Genomic DNA, 18,668 nt, shown 5'->3' on the forward strand with positions numbered 1-18,668 from the left:
CTCCATGCCTCCTATTTTGCTTTTGTTTTGGCTGTGTAGCTCACTGCCAGTCAGCCCTTATGGAACCATTGTCAAGTCTGTCCATCTGGCTGTGGACTAAACAAAGTGCAGTTGTACCTCTTGTCGACTGTTGTGCTGATGTTTTGTGGCCTGAAAGGAGTTGTCCTGTGGTGTGCTCAAGTTTCAAGGGGGAATGTAGGTGCTTCAGGACTGCAGAAATGTGAATCTAGGGCATTTCAAATGAAAATTTCCTTCATTAAAAATAAATACACCACTTGACATCAAACTACCCTTTTTCCAGGCAAATACTTTAAAATGTACAAAGTATCTGAGATGAGCAGCAACTTTTCTGGTTCCTTTGTGATTGACTGTCAGAATGAGGTCAGGTTAAATCTGTGTGGAATTCTAGGTCAGGCTGAGCCTGCCCTTAGACTCTTGTTAAATTTCTTCCTGGTACTTTAAGTGAACAATAGCATTCAAAAATATTTGCAAATGGAGGTGTTAAAACATAGATTCATATTCTCATACATGTGTGAGGGTTGGATACAAATTTTCTAAAGTTTGAATTTTTACACTACTTGAAATGTCCATCCAAGTCATAGTCAAATTATTTTAATATTTCTTCTTAAACTACACTAGCAAGCCATATGGAAAAAGCATTTTTCCTACACGATATTAAGACTGTTCAAAGTGGTGTGACATGCCTACATATCCCTTTTTATAGGAATTGGTACAGTATTTTGTCAGCTTTGCTGCATTTGAAGATCGTATGGAAGGATTACAGAACCTTCTCCAGTAAGATAACATAATGAAATCATCGTTTTGTATTTAACAGTAGGTTTTGACTGAGTGTTCTTCATTGGAGGGAAAAATAAATATAGGGAAGATGTTTTTTCATCCCAACTTTTTAATGAGCAGGTGTGTGTGTCAGGAGTTGTCTTCTCATGAAAGCTTAATTGTATGTGCTTTTCTATTTTACATATTATGATAAACCTGGTAGTTAATCCAAGTTAAGACCATGTCTTCTTACAAATCTGAAATGACAAGGCTGCTTTTGCAAGTGCATCCAGGAGTTAGAGTAGTAATAGCTGTCAGGTTCAAAGCAAAGCTAGTAATTAAATCTTCTGGCCTATCACATTAGAAATGTAATTTATTTTCCTGTTTTCAGCACACAGTATCTCCTGTGTTAGTGTGAATGGATCTATTAAAATACCTTTTATCACCATGCTTTAAGCTTTTCTGTCTTCATGAAATCCTGTAGCTGCCTTCTGTAAAAAGCCTTTACAAAGCTCTCCACATCTGACCTGATAAAAAGCATCTTATTGTCATGATCCAGTCAGACTAATAACTGTTCAGCAGTGGTAACCTGAATAACATTTGCCAAGAGAAAATGATGTGGATATGTAAACCGGAGGGAGGGGAAGGACTGTGGCAGGTGGGTAGCCTCAGACTCTGCCCCAGGGAGTCCTTGGGAATTTGACCTGGCTTGAGCGACAGCCGAGTTTGGCTGGCGCTGAACAGCGAGGAGCTTTACTAAAGAGGAGCTTTACTAAAGCTCGTATGTGCTTCTCTCTTTGCTAAACCGAACACGTTAAGTTCTGCCCTGGCACAGGGATCACATGGCTTCAGTTTGGTTGTGGCATGTAAGTACCTTGCACAGCAGAATTTCCCTGTGACAAGTGCGTTGTGTCCCTGGCTGATGTGGGAGCCATCGCTGCTGAGGGATCTCATCTTTCTCCTTGTGGTTCTTACCTTTTTCTGTAGGGGTGACAGTGTAGGACTGCATTTCATGCAGTGTCCTGACAAGGCTAAGGAGGCTGGTGGGGACATAACATTTTACATAATCACATGTTGTCACTGCCATAAGTAAAGGTGAGAATCCAAAGCTGAAATTACTTGTTGTGCATATAACCTCTCAAATGTCATGCACTTTCCCATGCGTCCTTTTGCTTTTGCCCTTGGACCCTGTGGCTGCTGGGCTGTGAGCTGCGTCATCAGCTCTGACAGGATGAGGTGGAAGGAGATGAGTTTCATGGCCATTCATGCCTCCTAGCTACTCCTGGCTGACACAAAAGACAGACGAACCATGGGCTGTCACACACAAAAACAGAGTAGATCCTACAGGCTGGCTTTCCTCATCTGTCACTGGTCCTGTGCTGAGCCTGACACAGGTTTCCTAATCCTGCCTGTCAGCTTGTGGCTCTGAACAATGGAGCTTGCTTGTTGGGAAAACCATTACAGCATGTCAGCAAAAAGCGTGCTAGATGAATGGAGCCAGCAGCAGGCTGCAAAATATAAACAAGTAGATCGTTGTGAGAAATGAACTGGGAATCAAGATGTTCCAGGACTGGTTCTAGACAAGACACCATTTAACATTTGTAAGGCAGAAGCCTTAAAAAAAAAAAAGGCAGCGAATTATGCTGTTTACCAGTCTGTCATTCCAAGGTTTTTAATAAATAAGGAGTCACAATGATTTCTTCACTTTTGAGTAAAACTCAAAGGTGGTAGGTATGTAGGGTGTGGCAGAATGCAGTCAGATCTCTGTGACAAGTGTTCTGGGCGTCCATAGCATGGGAAGACTGTATCCTGGAAAGCAGCAACTCTGCAAAAATACTAGAGATCAGGCTCGTTACAGAACTTTACCAGTGCACCATGGGCTAATTTGATCCTTGGCTGATGTAATTTGTAAAATAAAACATTTTTCTCTTTGTACAGCATTAATGATAGTAATACTCAAATTCTGTATCTGGTTCTAGTTGTCATGTCTTTAAAAAGACTTTTGAAAACCTGCAGGAGGTGTAGAAAAAAGGGCCACAAGGATTGTTAGTGGTGAAAAATATCCTGGTAGTGATTTAATGTGGAAAGGGTAGGGCATGAGCAGCTTTTGTTTTTGCTTTATTTTTTTTCCTGCATTTGTTTTATTTTTAATTATTGGATCCCTATCTAGATAATTTTAGGGTAGACTTCATCTCATACAAAGACAATTGTCCAAAGATGGAGTGATGTGTCAGGTCCATCTCTGAGATAGATTGCTGTGTTGGTGATGGAGGGCAATGTCACTGGTGATAAGAAGTAGGCAGCTGGCTTTTAAACACTAGTAAAAAATGATCAAGAGAAACAGGCTGAGAAGGTTATTAAAGTTATGGAGTTTGGTGGTTTTTTAACATGAATTAAATAGCAAAAAAAGGGGTTAAAATGGCAAGGAAGCATGCAGGGGAGATAACCATTGCTTACCTCCCTTCAGAAGTATTTCTCAAAGTCAAATTTTGTTGATTGAAGCCCAAGAAAGAGGAGGATTTTGACTGCCTGGATGAGTATTTTAGCTATCTGACATCAAAAGGAAAGGACTGCATGTTATGTATGTAATGCATATTCTTTCTACAGGGCTTAGACATATAGGTTCTTGTTGAATGTACTCAGCCTGCAGGCTGGGGGACTGGCAGGATGGTGGCTCATCAGGGAAGAGCCTCTTGGGAAAGCCTTGTGTGGGAGGGGAGGTAAGAGGTTTGTTTGGCTCTGTGCAGAGCTTAACCTGGTAGCTGCATATCTCCAAGGAAATGTCAGAGAGGAGAACTGAAATTTCCGGTTTGGGTAAGGAGTGGGAGGCTTGGAATAGGAGGCAACTCTGTGGGGAGGTAGATCCCTCTGGAGAGGATAACTGTTTGTTTTTTTTTTTTTTTGTGGCTGCCAGCGAGCAGAGCACCCAGGAGCAAAGAGGAAGAGGCACAAATGCCACTGTTAAAAAGGCATTTTTTCCTCGGGATCCCTTCTGCCTTTGAAAAGAAGTGGGAGAGAGGGCCCCAGCCAGAGCGGTCAGCAAAAGTGCCAAGTGAGGTGCTGGCAAGGGTGGGATTTTAGGAGGAAGGAGGTCAGGAGGTGCCTGTTGGCTGAAGCTGATGCAATGACTGAGAGCGCTGGCCAGGACAAGTTTTGTGTTAAGAAAGAAGGGCTGGCAGAAGAGCTGGAAAACATCTGGGGTAGAGCTGTAGGAAAGGAGTTTGCAGACAGCTTAAACTAACCATACCCCGACAGGACGAGAAGAGTCTGAGCATCTTAGCTGCCTTGACAAGAAAGTATCTTCTACTAACTTTATTTTGCTTCCTTTTTTCTTGTTTTTTTGTTCTCTTCCTCCCATTTAGAGAGTGAGAGGTGTAACTAGAACCACTGGCTGAAGATCTAATAGGAAAGGTGAATGGCTGCAGCTCTTCAAACCAGTAAATTGCCCTCCCCACCATTAGAGAAGGTGGCGGATCTGTTGCAGTGTCCAGCCCAAGGCAGGTCATGTGTCCAGGCAGTATTTGTTAGCAATGTACAAGTTACTTTTCTGCCTTTCACAGTACTTAGACAATGAGCAATAATTTGTGGTGTTCAGGTTAACAAACTAATGCATCCAGTGGTCCTTCTGATCAGCTCCAGGAAGCCCGTTTTCTTATTTTACAAGCAGATACACCATAAGGAAAATAGATTTTGTCACTTTTTTTCTTCTTAAATGTCAAGGGAAAGTGGGAGGAGGGCAATAACTTAATTTTGTCAAGATTTGCTGATTTTCAAGCAGGTTTTGTGGCAAAGCAGCAAGTAGGAGGGGAAGGTTAAAGTGAGGAGGATGTGCAAGAAGGGAGGAGGGAACCTCTTTTTGGCGATGCAACTGTTGGCTGAGTAACTAAACAGTAGCCTGGAATGTTGCAGTGCATGTATATCTGAGCTTGTTCAAGTAAAGGTTGCCTGAGTTGTTTGGCCCTTCCTTTAACTACCGTTTTGGGTTTTTCTAAAAGTGTGGCAGATACTTTTTCCATATCACATCACTGTAAATGGCAATCAGAGTAGAAGATTAGAATGTTGCAGGAATTATATGCTCATTTTTAGAAGTTCCAAAGGCTAATGCATGCTTGAATAATTACAAGTCTTCTTGAATAGCATGTTGTTTAAAGCTTAAGGTGAATAAGGAAGACCAGAATCTTATGTGTGTGTTTGGCTACACACCCATTTCAGGCTGCCTTTATTTAGATTTGGTAATGAAGGACAGGTGTTATGTTAAAAATCGACATACTTCATTTTGAGGATGTAAGTTTTCTGAATATTCTTTGGAAAGGAACTGAGCTGGAGATTTCTCTTTCAGAAATAAAACTACTGGATAAATCTGAAAATGGCAAGTAGCTTGAAGTGACAGTAGGACTTCTCCCAGTTGCTGTGTTCTAAATTCCTTCTCTTCCCTGGTAGTTCATCACATTTATTAAAATGCTCTGCCTACATACTGACTGTGCTCAAAGCAGTGGGCTTTGTGTGTGGTTTTGTTATGTGTTTTCCTGGTGTGGTTTCTAGAAGTGCTTTGCTAAGTGCTTGGAAAGCTGTTGTAGTTCACTGTTGGATTTGTATGTAAGAAGTCCCTGAACCTTGTGCTGGATACAACCTGCAATCCTTCAGACTGTGTTCTTCTGAAGCTCTGGGCCACGGAGGCTGCAGCTATGTAAGATGATAGTAAAATGTGCAGTGACTTTTTTTTTCAGGCTTGGAAACCAATTGCTTTTCTTTCTAATTATTTCTTGTGTGATGAGATTAATCTGTCCAAACTGGTAAGTACTAACTGAGCCAGGAAGTGCAGAGAGTAGAAAGGGTTAAGAGGTGAATTTTGTCTGTCTTTGCTAAGACAACCTGTGCCACCACAGAATTTTAGAAGCTTATTGGCAGAATGGAGCTGTTGGTTCCGGTTTTATACAGTCAATCTAAATAAAGTCTGACCCTTATTTCTTGTCTTTCAGGCTTGGCTAACACTACCTTGCACCAAATTCCTAGGCTGGTTGGTGCTTTCTCATGGGATCCCTGTGACTGACAAAGGAGAGATTGTTATGGTAGGCATTTGCCTTGACAGCTCTTGGCCTGGGCACAGACAGATGCAGTTTCCAATGCAGCCGCTCTTTTGTAGGACTCATGCCAACAGGAGCTGTGGCAGGGGGAAAGTGCCCAAGAGATAGTTTTTATAGTATTTGGAGTTGATGTTGTGTTCCCCTATGAAAATCAAAACCATGTAGCCCCAGCTACTATAGAGAAGGGAATCTGTCAAACTTTGCTTTTAATTATGGAGCTCTGGAGTGGTTCATTTACCAACTGTATTCAGGAAAACAACAAAATCTGTGTTCTAGTTAACTTCCTAGCAAAGTCCTAAGCGCAGAGAAAAACACTGTTTTGACGCAGTCCAATAACTTTGAAGCACACTTTTATGGTACTACTTCAGGTTGGTTCATTAGGCTTTTGTTTATATAATAAAATAACATATGTAACATATATGTCTTTATAACAGAGCCTGTTTGGCTTTCATATATGGTCTTTGATTTAATAGTTTAAGCTTCCACAACACTGCATCTTCAGTTCTAAACAGCAGTAAATCCATAGTCCAAATAAGCAAGTGACGTGTTTTGGGATGGCTACAGAGCTATATGTAAGCCATTGTAATTGTTGATATATTTGGTAAATGCATTTCCAGTAAACTAAAAAAAAATAAAATACTAGTACATATTTATCATCTTGTCTTCTAGAAGGCAGTAACAATTCTGTTTAAATAATTGAAATCTATCAGTTTCTCTATGGTTTGGAAAAGAGCACCCTGTAAATATCACTACAGCTGGAAATGCTGCATTTTGCTTACACTAATACATGGCTATATGCAGAAATAATGACATTTTTAGATTCTTCATTTGCCTGAGCTCATGATTTCCTGTTGGTAGCTTTCCATTTCCCAAGCAATGCCACTTTCTCATGCAAGCATCTTCTGGAAATAGTATTGAAAAGTCATATACTTACGGACTGACAGATTTTAATTTTTTTCTCCTTTCCTTTGAAACTTGTATTAATGACTTAATTATCAAAGTGTAATGATGTTCTTGCTTGACTTTTTCTGATCGCAGGAAAAACCTCTTGTGGGGGAGCTATAATCATGCTGTCCTTGGCTTGAGTTTAAGTACAGGAGTTTCCATGTAACAAACTGTATGCTCAGCTTGAGTAACGTGTCTTAGTGTAAAGAAGTACTGTTTAATTGTAAAGCTTGTTGAAATATTTTTCATCTGGGATTTTTTCTGCTTGCTTTTTTTAGTACTGAAAGTGAAAAACCTTTTTTGTCACGTTTTTACTAGCAGAAAAAAACAAAATAGGGGGATGGGGAAAGGAAGCAAGATAAAATTTAAATTAAAAACACATCTGATACTGTTTTCTGTATCACTTAAAAAGCAAGTTGAGATTCAAAAAACAATTATACTGTTTCATTGCTTTTTATTTTAACTCGTTTAAAATTTAAATGTGGAGAAGTGGAAAGGATTTCTTGGGTCCCTCACAGTTTGGGCTGTAGATGGTAAGAATTCCTTTCATAAACTTCCAGCTTAAAGCAATCAGTATTTCTGCTCCCCCTGCTTTTGGAAAGCTGTAATAGAAACATATAATGCATCTCTGATGCTTAGAAACTTGAAGAAACTTTCTATAATAAATGGACGATAGCAAGTTTATATGTCTGTCCTTGTGGTTAATGGCTTCTTAGTTTAAATAGTTCCTCATCCCTTGTGTGATGCGCAAATTACTCTGCCTTATGTCTGTTCTGGGAGTGACCATATCTCTTCTTTGATCTCCATGTGTGAAGCTAAATAAGCCAAGGTCCGTTAGCCTCTTTCCCTGAGATGATCCCTCCATCCCTCTTCTGGAGTGTCCCATGCCTTCAGGCATAGCTGTCTACTTCTGTGCCTATTCCCTACCATATTCTCACCAGCAGTGCAGCTAGTTCTCATCTCCCTGTTTGTTTAGCTTTCTGCTGAGGTGTTCTAAAGAACCTCAGACCTCTCCAGGCACTATATCCCATTTTCTGAAAACGCAAAGGGAAAAGTGTGCATAAAGTGCTCTTGGGACCAGTGTCCAGTCTCTTGGAAAAGCATACAAAGCTCATCCTTTTTTCTTCTTTTTAAAAGCAGAAACCTCAATTTAGTGTCATTGTTCTGCCAAATGTGAAACAACTCGGACTTCTACGATCTTTTTGTGGACTTCTGTGATTAGTGTGAGAGAAGATCTGACATGCTATGCACATACATAGCTGGCATGTGCCTTGGTTTTGAATCTTTCTGCTGCCTTCCAACCCTGTTTCACTGAAATGGCTCTGCAGGATTACTGAAATGGAGCATATCCTGGCAGAGATCTGTATTGGGAAATATTTGTGGCATATGCATGCTTGTGAGGTATTTGTGTAATGAACAAGAGCATACCATACATAGTTCAGACTATTAATATGGAGCAGAGGAGTGTTGCCCTCTGAATTTCCTCATCTAGCAGGCAAGAGCCTGCCACTTCTGTCAGTGTGGTAGCAAACATCGTGGCAGAACTTACTGATCTTTCCTAAGCATCTAGAGAAAAGCCTGTGTGTCTCACCATCTTTAGAGATGCTGTCAGAGATGTAGCTTGCTCCTGCTCGTTAGTCTGCAGAGAAGGGAGCAGATGGGGAAAGTCAAGAGTTTGCCAGTAAAAGGCAAATTCTTCTCTAATGATCTGGTGTTGGCTTGAAATTGTGGGGCTTTCTTACGAAGTTGTTCATGTCTGTCTCATTTACAACCTTAAAATATTTGTAATGTTTCATTTTGCTGTGGAAGGAAGCAACAAAAATATTTTTGCTTTGCTACAGGTAAAATAAGGTTACAGACAGCTACTCCGAAAACATTAATGGCAGCTGAGACCTCTGTGAGTCTGTGTACCATAATTTAATGACAAGTGGGCAGTGTGGACGATCTAGCTCCAGTGACACATTCATAATTTGCCTTATTATTATTATGTTACATCTTGTAGCAGTAGCCAAAGGCACAGCTTGGTTTAGTCCAACATATAAAACTTTGATAGCTAAAAGGAAATTTAATAAAGATGTAAATATAATCTGCCTACAAAAGTTGTAGTGTTTTTTTCAGCCTGTGACAAGAAGGAAGAACTGCACTGCAGAGGTGACAAACTCATTCTGTGGTGACAGCCACAAAGCGGTTTTTAATTATAGCTCATCAAACATTATGTAAGATTAAAGCTATTCATTAGCTTTAGTACACCAAAAATTTCCCCCAATAGCAAAGAGAGGTTTGAAGGTGAGTAATAGTGTGTTGTGGTTTTTTTTTTTTAAGTAAGCAAAAGTAAATTACAGCAGCTCATTCTAGAGCCCATCTGTATTCTTTGTTTGCCTGATTGTTTATATATGTGGGTTTGTGGCTTGGCCAAGGCATTCCCAGTCTTTGAGGCTTTTAATTCTTAGTTCTGAATGTCTCACTATTACTACAGAAGAACTTAGCATCCTGTTGGTATAGCTGGATGTCACATTTCTGAGGCTTTATTTCAAATACTGGAGGTTTTTTCCTCTTTTTATTTTGTTTGTTTGTTTAGGATTTTTTTGTTTTGTGTTTTTTTTAAAAAAAACCCTAGTATTAATTTCTAGTAAGTTCAGATTGAATAAGACGTTTTGGGATTGTGCCATACACTACAGCCTGAATGGGAGTTACTTCTCTCCTTTTTTTAGTCTGTAGAACTGATATCTGGCTACAAATGTTTGCTTTTTGAACAGATTTGATGCGTATATGAAATTGGCTTTTGGAATAGTTTGTTCCTGCTTATGTATAACTGGCCACTTTTCTTGTTAAGAGAGGATTGCAAGAGTCAGAGTTGGGGGTAGTTTTGAGTTTTGCTGTGGTTTTTTTTTATTTTTTCCTTCCTCCTGCTCAGCAGGTGAGAAGGGAGTAGAGGACAGTGACTGCTGCAGATGCAGAGCAACATGGAAAAGCAGTAGCATTCCAGTACTTAAGTGTGCTGGAATGTACTGGCAACGTACAGAGTAGGGAAAGAGGCACAAGTTTAGACGCTTGTCTGCTGTTATGATTTTTGACCTTCATAGAGAAGTTAGGCAACCACTGCATACCAGTCCTTGTAGCAATCATCTCCCTTACGCAAAAAGGTCTAGTTGCTGCATAGCAAAGTTGGTTCCTGAGCTTTCACAAGCAGAACTTCCACTTTTTCTACTTTGAATACAACTTATACATATTCATTACAGCAGCATGTGAGAAATTTTCTTGACCCTTCCTACATTACAGTGGGGATTCTAATTTTCTCTATTCAGTTTTTCATTCCCCTGTTAGTGTATTGATCCTGACAGGAATTGATAGCTCTGTTTGTCATCTCGGTGTTACTGAATCTTCTTCCCATGCTCAACAGCTAAAATTCAGCTTTTTTTTTGTTTTTTCTTCATTCTGGTTTTTGCATGTCTCAATCCAGTTTCACTTTCATATAAAACTTGTAGGTTGTCTTGAAACCATTCTGTGGGATAAGAACTGCCAATGGGAATGAAGCTGCTGAAGATCTCTGCATCTGAAAGGTGACCTGTCAGCTTCATCCCTTTCCTTTGCCACCATGGTAAAAGGCTGATTTACAGCTTGCCATATTAATCACCAGTCCTTTTAATGCCTCTGTCATAATTTTGAGGTGCTGGTTCCCATTTCTGTACAGACTAGAGCCCAGGGCTGAGGAGGGAGCAGGTTGGTTGCTGGTTTGTCACAGGCATGAGCAGAGCTGCACAACTGAAGCAGTTTTCTCAGGAGCTGTGGAAGGAACTTCCCCAGGAACTTGGAGCCCTCTCAAACCTCACTGCTTGCTGTTCCAAGCACAACACCACTTTTCAACCACGCTTTCTTTAACCAAAACACAAAGCCAATCTCCCCAGAAGAAAACATTTCATTTTGAGTATGAGTGGAGAAGGCAGGAGAGAGTACAAACTGTCTGTGAGACAGTATAATTATATTGCCTTATGCACTACATACCACTTTGCCTGCTTTTTCCATCTGCTGAGTCTCTGACCGCTGCTGGCATTGCAGGAACCCAGGCCTCCTGGTTATTTCAGGTCGCTAGCAGGTTTTGGTGCATCCTCCTCAGCCTAGCTCATGTGATTCGTACCTATGGGTAGAAGTTAAGTCCAGTTTGTTACTCGTTATTAGTGTTGTGCCCAAGTGCAACAGCCTGTTTGCTGACCAGTGCCTGGGAGAAGGGGTCTCCACACAGCAACCTGAATTGCTGCTCTAGGGCCATTTTTCTGTGACCATAATTTTTTTTTTTATTTTGCTTTCTGATTTATTTCTTTTGTTACTAATTTTCATCATCTTTAGGAGGCATTTTAAAACATGGTTATAGTCATTTACTGACAACCGCATAGTTAGAAAGCCCCATGAAATCAGTTTATGCTTTATAGGTTTTTAAGTCTTGTATTTGGATGTTTCCTGCTCTGCATGTGCTGCTTGTTTTCACTGTCTTCTGTAGACCTTCATTAGTGGGGTTTGGGTTTTTTGTTCTTTTGGAGTGTGGATACATGACAAATGTGTCAGTAGTTACTGACCTAGTTGCTTTGCCAGTCATATTCCCAAACTGCCTGTTAACTCAGCTGTGTAACTTCAGCTGTTAGACTTCAGAGGCTTAAAGCTTACATAGCATTGCCTTGGCTTATAGCTGGGGCACTGTGTCTGGTGCAAAAACCTCCCTGTTCTTAGTTTAGAACACAATTAGTTATGAATGAAAGAAACCCTGGATTTCCCATTTTCTGTTGCATTCCTACACTGCTCTGCTCAGGCCTTTCCCACCAAAATGAGTTCTGAAGCCCACCAAGCACCTTTGTTCAAATTGCAGTGCTCTTGTTCCCATTTGTGCTGACCCGTGTAAAGGAGATGTACTGTCCTTATGGCTCTGATTTTTGAACAAATTGCTTGTCCCAACTCTTTTCTAGAGGCAGCAACCAGCTACTGTGTTTCTCTGTCTTGTTTTAAAGTAGCATTGGTTTGCTCTTGGATCTATTGAATTGGTTTCCTCTTGGAAAGAAACTCCAGGGCTACCTTTGCCAATTAACTATGGCAACAATACTGCCTTAGTATACAGTGTAGGTTAACCAAGGATTTCAGAAAAGAAATATGGGATACCTTTGATGGTTAGGTATTTGTTCTTTGGTGGGGGGTTTTTAGTATGGAATAGGAATTCAAGAACATTCCAGGGTTCAGTTCCTTCCTTCTGAAAGTTTTCTTCCTGTCTAGTTTTAATATTGACAAACTGTTTCATCCTAAAAACGTGTAGAGCTCTTAACTCCTAGCCAAGCACTTACTGTCCTTTGACAAAAAGAAAAAACGATCTAGAGAATGACTTCAGGCCTCTGACATGGCTTACTCATGTAATAGACTATCTTTAGGAACATTAATAGCCATATTTTAAATGAAGTTTCTATTATTGGTCTCCTAGATTGCTGGTTGCAATAAAGTCAACCAAGGGAGAGCAATCAGATTGAGTTTGTTACTAGGAATATCTAAAAACAAACCACAAAAGCTAATTTTAAGCAGTGGGTTGCAATCTATGTTGTTTGGTTTAGAACCTCTGGAGCAGTTCCTTTCCAAACATCTCTAATTTTGAACTGGTATGTGAGACTGCTGTGGCTGCTCTTTCACAGTCTTCTTAACCTAAATGCTATGGTGACCATTAAAAGTGAATAGGAAAAAATAACAATTACAGAACTAAAAAAAGTTTCATTTCTTAGTACAGTGGATTCCCTTTAAATAGGGAGGGTATGTCTCAAGAGCTGGGTGGGTGGTGTGTGTGTGTACCATGTTAATTGGCTGAGACCATAATGAACGACCTCATCTGTGATCTTCCCAGAAGCTGAAAAGAAGGCAGGCTTCTATGGTTTGTCTTGTTTGGTTTGGGAAAGCACGAGTTGAACTTGGAAAGGTTTCTACTATCTAAAATGTTCAACACGTGGCCTCTGGAAAGTTTAGAATGTCTTTACCTACTGGTTTTTATTTCAACCTTTTTATTTTTTCCAGTAAGAATTTGTTGTACTAAGGCTTTTCTGCTCTTATTTTTTTAACATTGAAATAATGTTAAATGGTTGATGTTATTGCTTCTACTACTTTTTAGGCTGCATGCAAAAGGGAGGAAGCTCAGAAGTCACAACTGTTCAGACCAATACTGCTTCAAGATACTTCCTGACACCCAGATGGGTCTAGAGAATATGATTGTCCACTCAATTCAGCTACTTGTCAGTTTTCTGAGGCAGAGAATTTAGTACCAAGGCTATTCATATTAGTTGAATTGTTTTATAACTTTGTATTGATGTTAACTTCTGAAACCTGCTGTCCACTGCAGTGTGCGCTTGAGGGTGATGCTGACCCTGTTCTGGGTATCTTAGACTATAAAGCAAGACCTGACCTAGTGATAAATGTATTTTGTTTAAATCCTGTTAATAAACTGGCTCTAACAGTGCAGAATATCTGTCAAGCTCCTGAAAATGTTTTTTTCAGACCTAATTCACGTCTGAGGCGAGAGGCTTGATGTATGTTTTACGTAAGGAGAAGCATGTCTTCAAAGAGCTGTTAGCTGTTTCCTGTGGGACAAGCCTTAGTTACCTTTCAGGTAATAAATGATCACCTGGACTCGCAGCAGGAGCTCATTTTATGAAGTGGCTTTGAAAAGTGTTGCTACTTTTTTGTTTCCTTACTTCTTTAGGAAGTAAAATGACTTAATTCTGGTAATGTTAAGAGACATGAACCCATGGGAGTGAATCTAGAGGAGGGCCACAAAGATGATCAGAGGGCTGGGGCACCTCTCCTGTGAGAAAAGGCTGAGAGAGTTGGGGTTGTTCAGCCTGGAGAAGAGAAGGCTCCAGGGAGACCTTATAGTGGCTTGCCAGTGCCTAAAGGGGCCTGCAAGAGAGCTGGAGAGGGGCTTTTTACCAGGGTATGTAGTGATAGGACAGGGGTAATGCCTTCAAGCTGAAAGAGTGTAGATTTAGATTACGTATAAGGAAGAAATACTTTGCTATGAGGGTGGTGAGCCACTGGCACAGGTTGCCCAGAGAAGCTGTGGATGCCCCATCCCTGGATGTGTCCAAGGCCAGGCTGGACGGGGCTCCGAGCAACCTGGTCTGGTGGAAGGTGTCTCTGCCTATGGCAGGAGGTTGGAACTAGGGGATTTTTAATGTCCCTTCCAACCCAAACCATTCTGTGATCAATACTGAAGAAAGCTCTTCATTTGGCTGTTTTGTTTTTAAAGCTGCTCTTTATAAACCCCTAGTTTATATGATGACCCCAGACTTCAGCTGTGTTAGAAATGTTTTCTTCCTTGCCTGAATAAGTCTATGCAAATTTCCCTGGCTTTATGCTACATGCCATATCTCTCTGCTGGGAAACTGTGAAGAACGAGTATGTCTTCTATCCCTGTGCCCAGTGTGCTTCTTGCTAGTAAGCAGGTCAGCACTACAACCCACAAGAAGTGTGCAGCAGTTTAGTATCCTTCCTGCCCACATTCACGAGTAGGTAGGAGTTTATGGATTGAGCAGAATGCAAGTGGTGTGTACAGAGCCACAAACCAAAACTGCTTCTACCAACGTGCAGTGTGGGATACACCCAACATGCCAGAGCTGAGTACCTGTTGCAGTGTGCATGTTAGTTTGGGCAAGGGGCTAATAAGGTCTAGGATTGCTAAGGGGCAGTGCAGAATGTTAGCAGGCAATTCTTATTTTGAGAGTAGGCTGTCACTTTCACTACATATCAAATCTACAGCAAAGTCAACTGTGATCACACTGGGTGTTTTTGCATTACTTTATTGTGACCTGAGCTGTTCCTTCTCTGGCAGGATGAATTATGCAGGTATGTAGAAGGTTTAAGGGACAGACTTAAGCACCTTCAGTTTTCTCTTTCTAACAATGCAGTGACATGTAAAGCCATGTGCTTTTTTTATTTTTATGTATATTTTAATTGCAATTCAAATCGACTATACTGATGCCATATTAGAACAGCTCTATTTTTTGATAGCTATTCTGTACTGATGGTACTTTCCTTTAATTTTCAATACTTGTCCTGTTTGGGTAACTCAAAAGCCAAGTGTCTTCCATAATATTAAAGACTAACACCCCCAAAAGTCCTAATCAACTCCATACTGTCCTTAATAAATTAATTAACTGGCAGGGAAAGCCATTTACAAATGTAGACCTGCTCATAGTTTGCTCTTAAGATGTTATAAATGAGGAAGGAAAAACTAGTTCAAGCTCCAAAAGTATCTTAATTTACAATTAATCAATGAGTAAGAGGAGAAAGTTAAATGGCATCTAGAAGTAATAAGGTCCAACACCTACTGATTTTTAAGAGCTCTGTTCAAGTGTACAGTGCTGTGTAAAAAAAAAAAAAAAAAAATCCCAATAGCATTTCCCTGCATGTGTTACCAAAATCAAAGGTCTGTAAGTTACTGGTACTTGTTATCTAGACAACTGTAGCATGAGGATACCTGAAGGGAGTGTTTCCACTGTGGCCAACCTGCACTCTTCCTTTCTCCCCCTTAGCTTTCTGCTGCCTGTGCATGCCCTTAGTGCTTCAGCCTTTGGTTTTTGGTCCTTCTGCCATTGCTGTTGTGGAGGTTCTAGGCTTGCTGTCTGCCACATGCAGATGGGGTGCTGCAGTGCTGCTGCTTTCCACAGTAAACTTATGCATGTTACTTAAGTGTGTTATACTGCAGGTGTTGTGAAATGTGGGGAGAGGGGGGAAAAATTGCCACTACCAACAAAGCCAGAAGGATTACTGTGCAACGGTAGTATTACTGTGAAGGATTAGAGCAGCGGCTGATGTTGAGGCCAGTGCATTGCACCTCTGAAAATACTGTAAATGCTGATTCTTACTCTGCAGAAGAAGGGAAATGTACACTCAGGCAGCTAACACACTGCTCATCTACCCGCCAGCCAAAGTGGTGTGGCAGGTACCAGCTGATGGGTCAGAGGCAGGGCTAAGCAATGTGAGCAGCTCAGTTACGCAGTCAGCTTGAGGCAGAAGAGGTTATCAGTAGTTTCTTATAACTCGGGAGGATCTAGTGATTAGAACATCACCTTTTTTTGGTGTGTGCAGTCTCGGTGGTTCATACTGACGTAAGAACTTTCTCTGGATTGTGAAGTTCAAGGCCTGTGAAAAATGACTTTACTGGACCGTTATGAAGAAACCAGACCAAAGTAAGCATCTGTCACTAATCAAAGTGTTCCTATGTAATGACTGTCTGAAGTTCCCTAGCCTGTGTGAGTGACAGGTCTGTGCCCAGGCATGTGCTGGAGAACTGTGGTCGGAATGCCTAATTCTGCATGTGCAAAAGGAAACTTGGGAACAGACATCACCCTACTCCCCAAGCTAGCAGAGCTGAGATACTAACATTGACCGCAATACGATTACATTTTGTAACACTGTGCTTGAAAGCAAACTGCTGGTATCCTAGAGAAAAGAGGAAAACTTGTTCCAAGCTGCTTTCCTAGTAGGGCACCCAGAACTCTCCTGTTCGGCTGACCTGGGCTGTCCTCCCTTGGATACTGTGCAGGGGAAGGGAGGCTGAAGAGCAGGATTGTAATGCAGATGTGATGAGAGCAGGTTGCTTCAAGCAGGAGGAAATAACAGCAACAGTATTATAGATAGGCAAGGAGATAAAAAGGCAAAGAAAAGAAAACAAAACTTTTAAGAGGATTGGTGATAATTGGATTTGACCAGTGTGCAGAGGAAATTTGAATCAAGTTTGTCAGACCAGAAGTTTGTTGTAAAATGTCCTAGTTCATAGGTGTCATTTTTATCACACAAAGCATCAAATTAAATGCAGCATTGTCTGTTGGTGAGACATATGGAAATTCTTAAATATTTTCTTCTGCTATCCATTTTTAAATTTGGTAGTACTATTGACCAGGCTAGATCCTGTTTGCAGGATGTACTGAGCAGGCTGGATCAGAGTTTTTTCAGTGCTCAAGAGATGAGGGGGTAGAGTGGGATCATTTTACTGATCTATAATTTAGGTCATTGCAGAGCCCAAGCTATTAAATTTATTGTCAAAAGATGGAATTCTTCCAGAAAGATGTGTATGGTTTTGGTTGGCGGTTTTTTTTTTCTGTTTGGGTGTTTTTTTTTCTTTGGCTGAGGTGCCTGGTATTAGACACAAAATCTTCCTCTGAAGGCCTTCAAAATCGCTTCCCTTCCTCTCACTGAGTAGGTAATATAGGCAGTTATCTTGGAAAACCTGCTTCTTTAGGCACCAACAATAGGGTGACTAAGTCTGAATCCCATCCTAGTTTTTCCTTATGTATAGTCTGGTGTGTCACTTTGTACACAAAAGTAACAAAAGTTACACAAAGCGTAACAAAAGTTATGAGTTTTTATAGCATGACATCTAATTCAAATCTACTGTACTTTTCTGTCCTCTGAAGACTAGAAGGGTAGTTCTGGGTCATAGCTGATGCACGGGGCGATATGGTATAATAGAAGCTGTTACTTCTGTAGAAAAGCTGTCCAACTTCTAGCTAGAGCTGCTGTTTTTAGGCATGGTTTTGGAAAAAAAAGTAATTTTCCAGATGGCTGTAATTACTGCACAAAACATTCCTATGAAGTTTTACTCTTTCTATGAAGTCTTCCTCTTTTTTTTGTACTTAAGCAGTATTTTCTTCCTAGTCCTATTGGCTATATGTGCTGTGTTGGTACTTCTCCCTCTTAATGTTGTTAGTGGAAGATAACTTTTAGAACAAGGGAGAACTTCTCCGAGGGGCAGATCTGGGACATGAGAGTGGGAAGTTGCTGTCCACACAGGGAGCTGTGAAAAATGCAGTCCCTTACAAATATTTGCCTGGAATTTGGTGGTTATTGAGTCACAGGAACAGGGAGAGCTGTGGGTGAATTAGCTAGGCTTCACCCAGCTCTGATTGCTGTTTTCAGCTACTAGTGTATCTGCTTTGCAGTTCAGGTGTAGCATACAAAGGGATGGTACTTGTGTATGTATTGTCTTATAGCTAAGGTGTGAGCTGGTGGTTAAGACCTGAGCTCTGCTGTTAGCACGTGTGACAGACAGTAAGAGGATTTGTGGTGGGTTTTTTCAGTCCTATGCACTTTATTCCTGCACCTGAGACTTGTAAAGCACAATGGAAGTACAGCACTGGGCAGTGCACCAAGTATGCATTTTGCCATAGTTGCAGGGAAAAAGACAGTTTTTATTTCCTTTTGATTGGTGGAAATAAGAGACTTGCTCAGCTGGTCTCTCCAGATGTCTTGGTCAGAACTGGGGCTCTACTTCCCTTGCTCATGCTCACATTTTGTTGGTAATTTTGCAACCTTTAAATGTCATTTCTAGCTTTAAGTTTCCAAGGCTCCCCCCCCCCCCCCCCCCCCCCAAAGAAGAAACCTACAGAGCTCAAGCTTAGTGTTGTTTGGGCTTTGTGTAAACACAGCTTTTACTTTTCTGGGAGAGTCAGCTGTGGAGAAGGAAAAATCTTGTGGTATGTTAGTTTCAAACTGCTCCTTACTGATTTATTGCTATTGTGGAGACAGTGCAGAGTGAGGTAATTCATCAGTTCCTTGTAAGCAGAGAGGAGCAAAGAATAGGAGGAAACAAGGAAAGGGGTGGAGGGGGAAAGAGCTGGCAAAGAGAAAATAAAAACAGGGGGAAATGTAAGGGATGGGAGGAAAGGCACAACAAAGCAGTTGATTTTTGACTGGGTGGTTTGTGGGTTTCTGGAAAGTAACAAGATGTTACCTTAGAAAGCAGTGGAATTGTCTGTGCCCTTGTTATTATTGTGGCCTTCACTAGCTGGAACATGAGCGTCACAAGGGACTTCAGTGCTGGACAGTGTTCTGGGATTGTTGCAG

General features: G+C 40.9%; 1 protein-coding gene across 3 annotated transcripts in view; it reads left to right on the forward strand.

The window, feature by feature from the left end:
• Positions 1–18,668, forward strand: part of RNF144A (ring finger protein 144A) — a 67,474-nt gene that overhangs the window by 9,332 nt on the left and 39,474 nt on the right. Inside the window, exon 2 of one of the 3 annotated variants that reach the window (XM_055713925.1) lies at positions 5,757–5,846. The exons of 1 other annotated variant lie outside the window; for it this stretch is intronic. The gene's annotated coding sequence lies outside the window, so the exon portion shown is untranslated. Of the gene's footprint in view, positions 1–5,756; positions 5,847–10,291; positions 10,367–18,668 lie in introns of all 3 variants that reach the window. One more of the 3 variants, XM_055713926.1, reaches the window with a different exon arrangement.

The sequence above is a fragment of the Falco cherrug genome, chromosome 6 (assembly GCF_023634085.1).
Source record: "Falco cherrug isolate bFalChe1 chromosome 6, bFalChe1.pri, whole genome shotgun sequence".
Taxonomy (NCBI): domain Eukaryota; kingdom Metazoa; phylum Chordata; class Aves; order Falconiformes; family Falconidae; genus Falco; species Falco cherrug.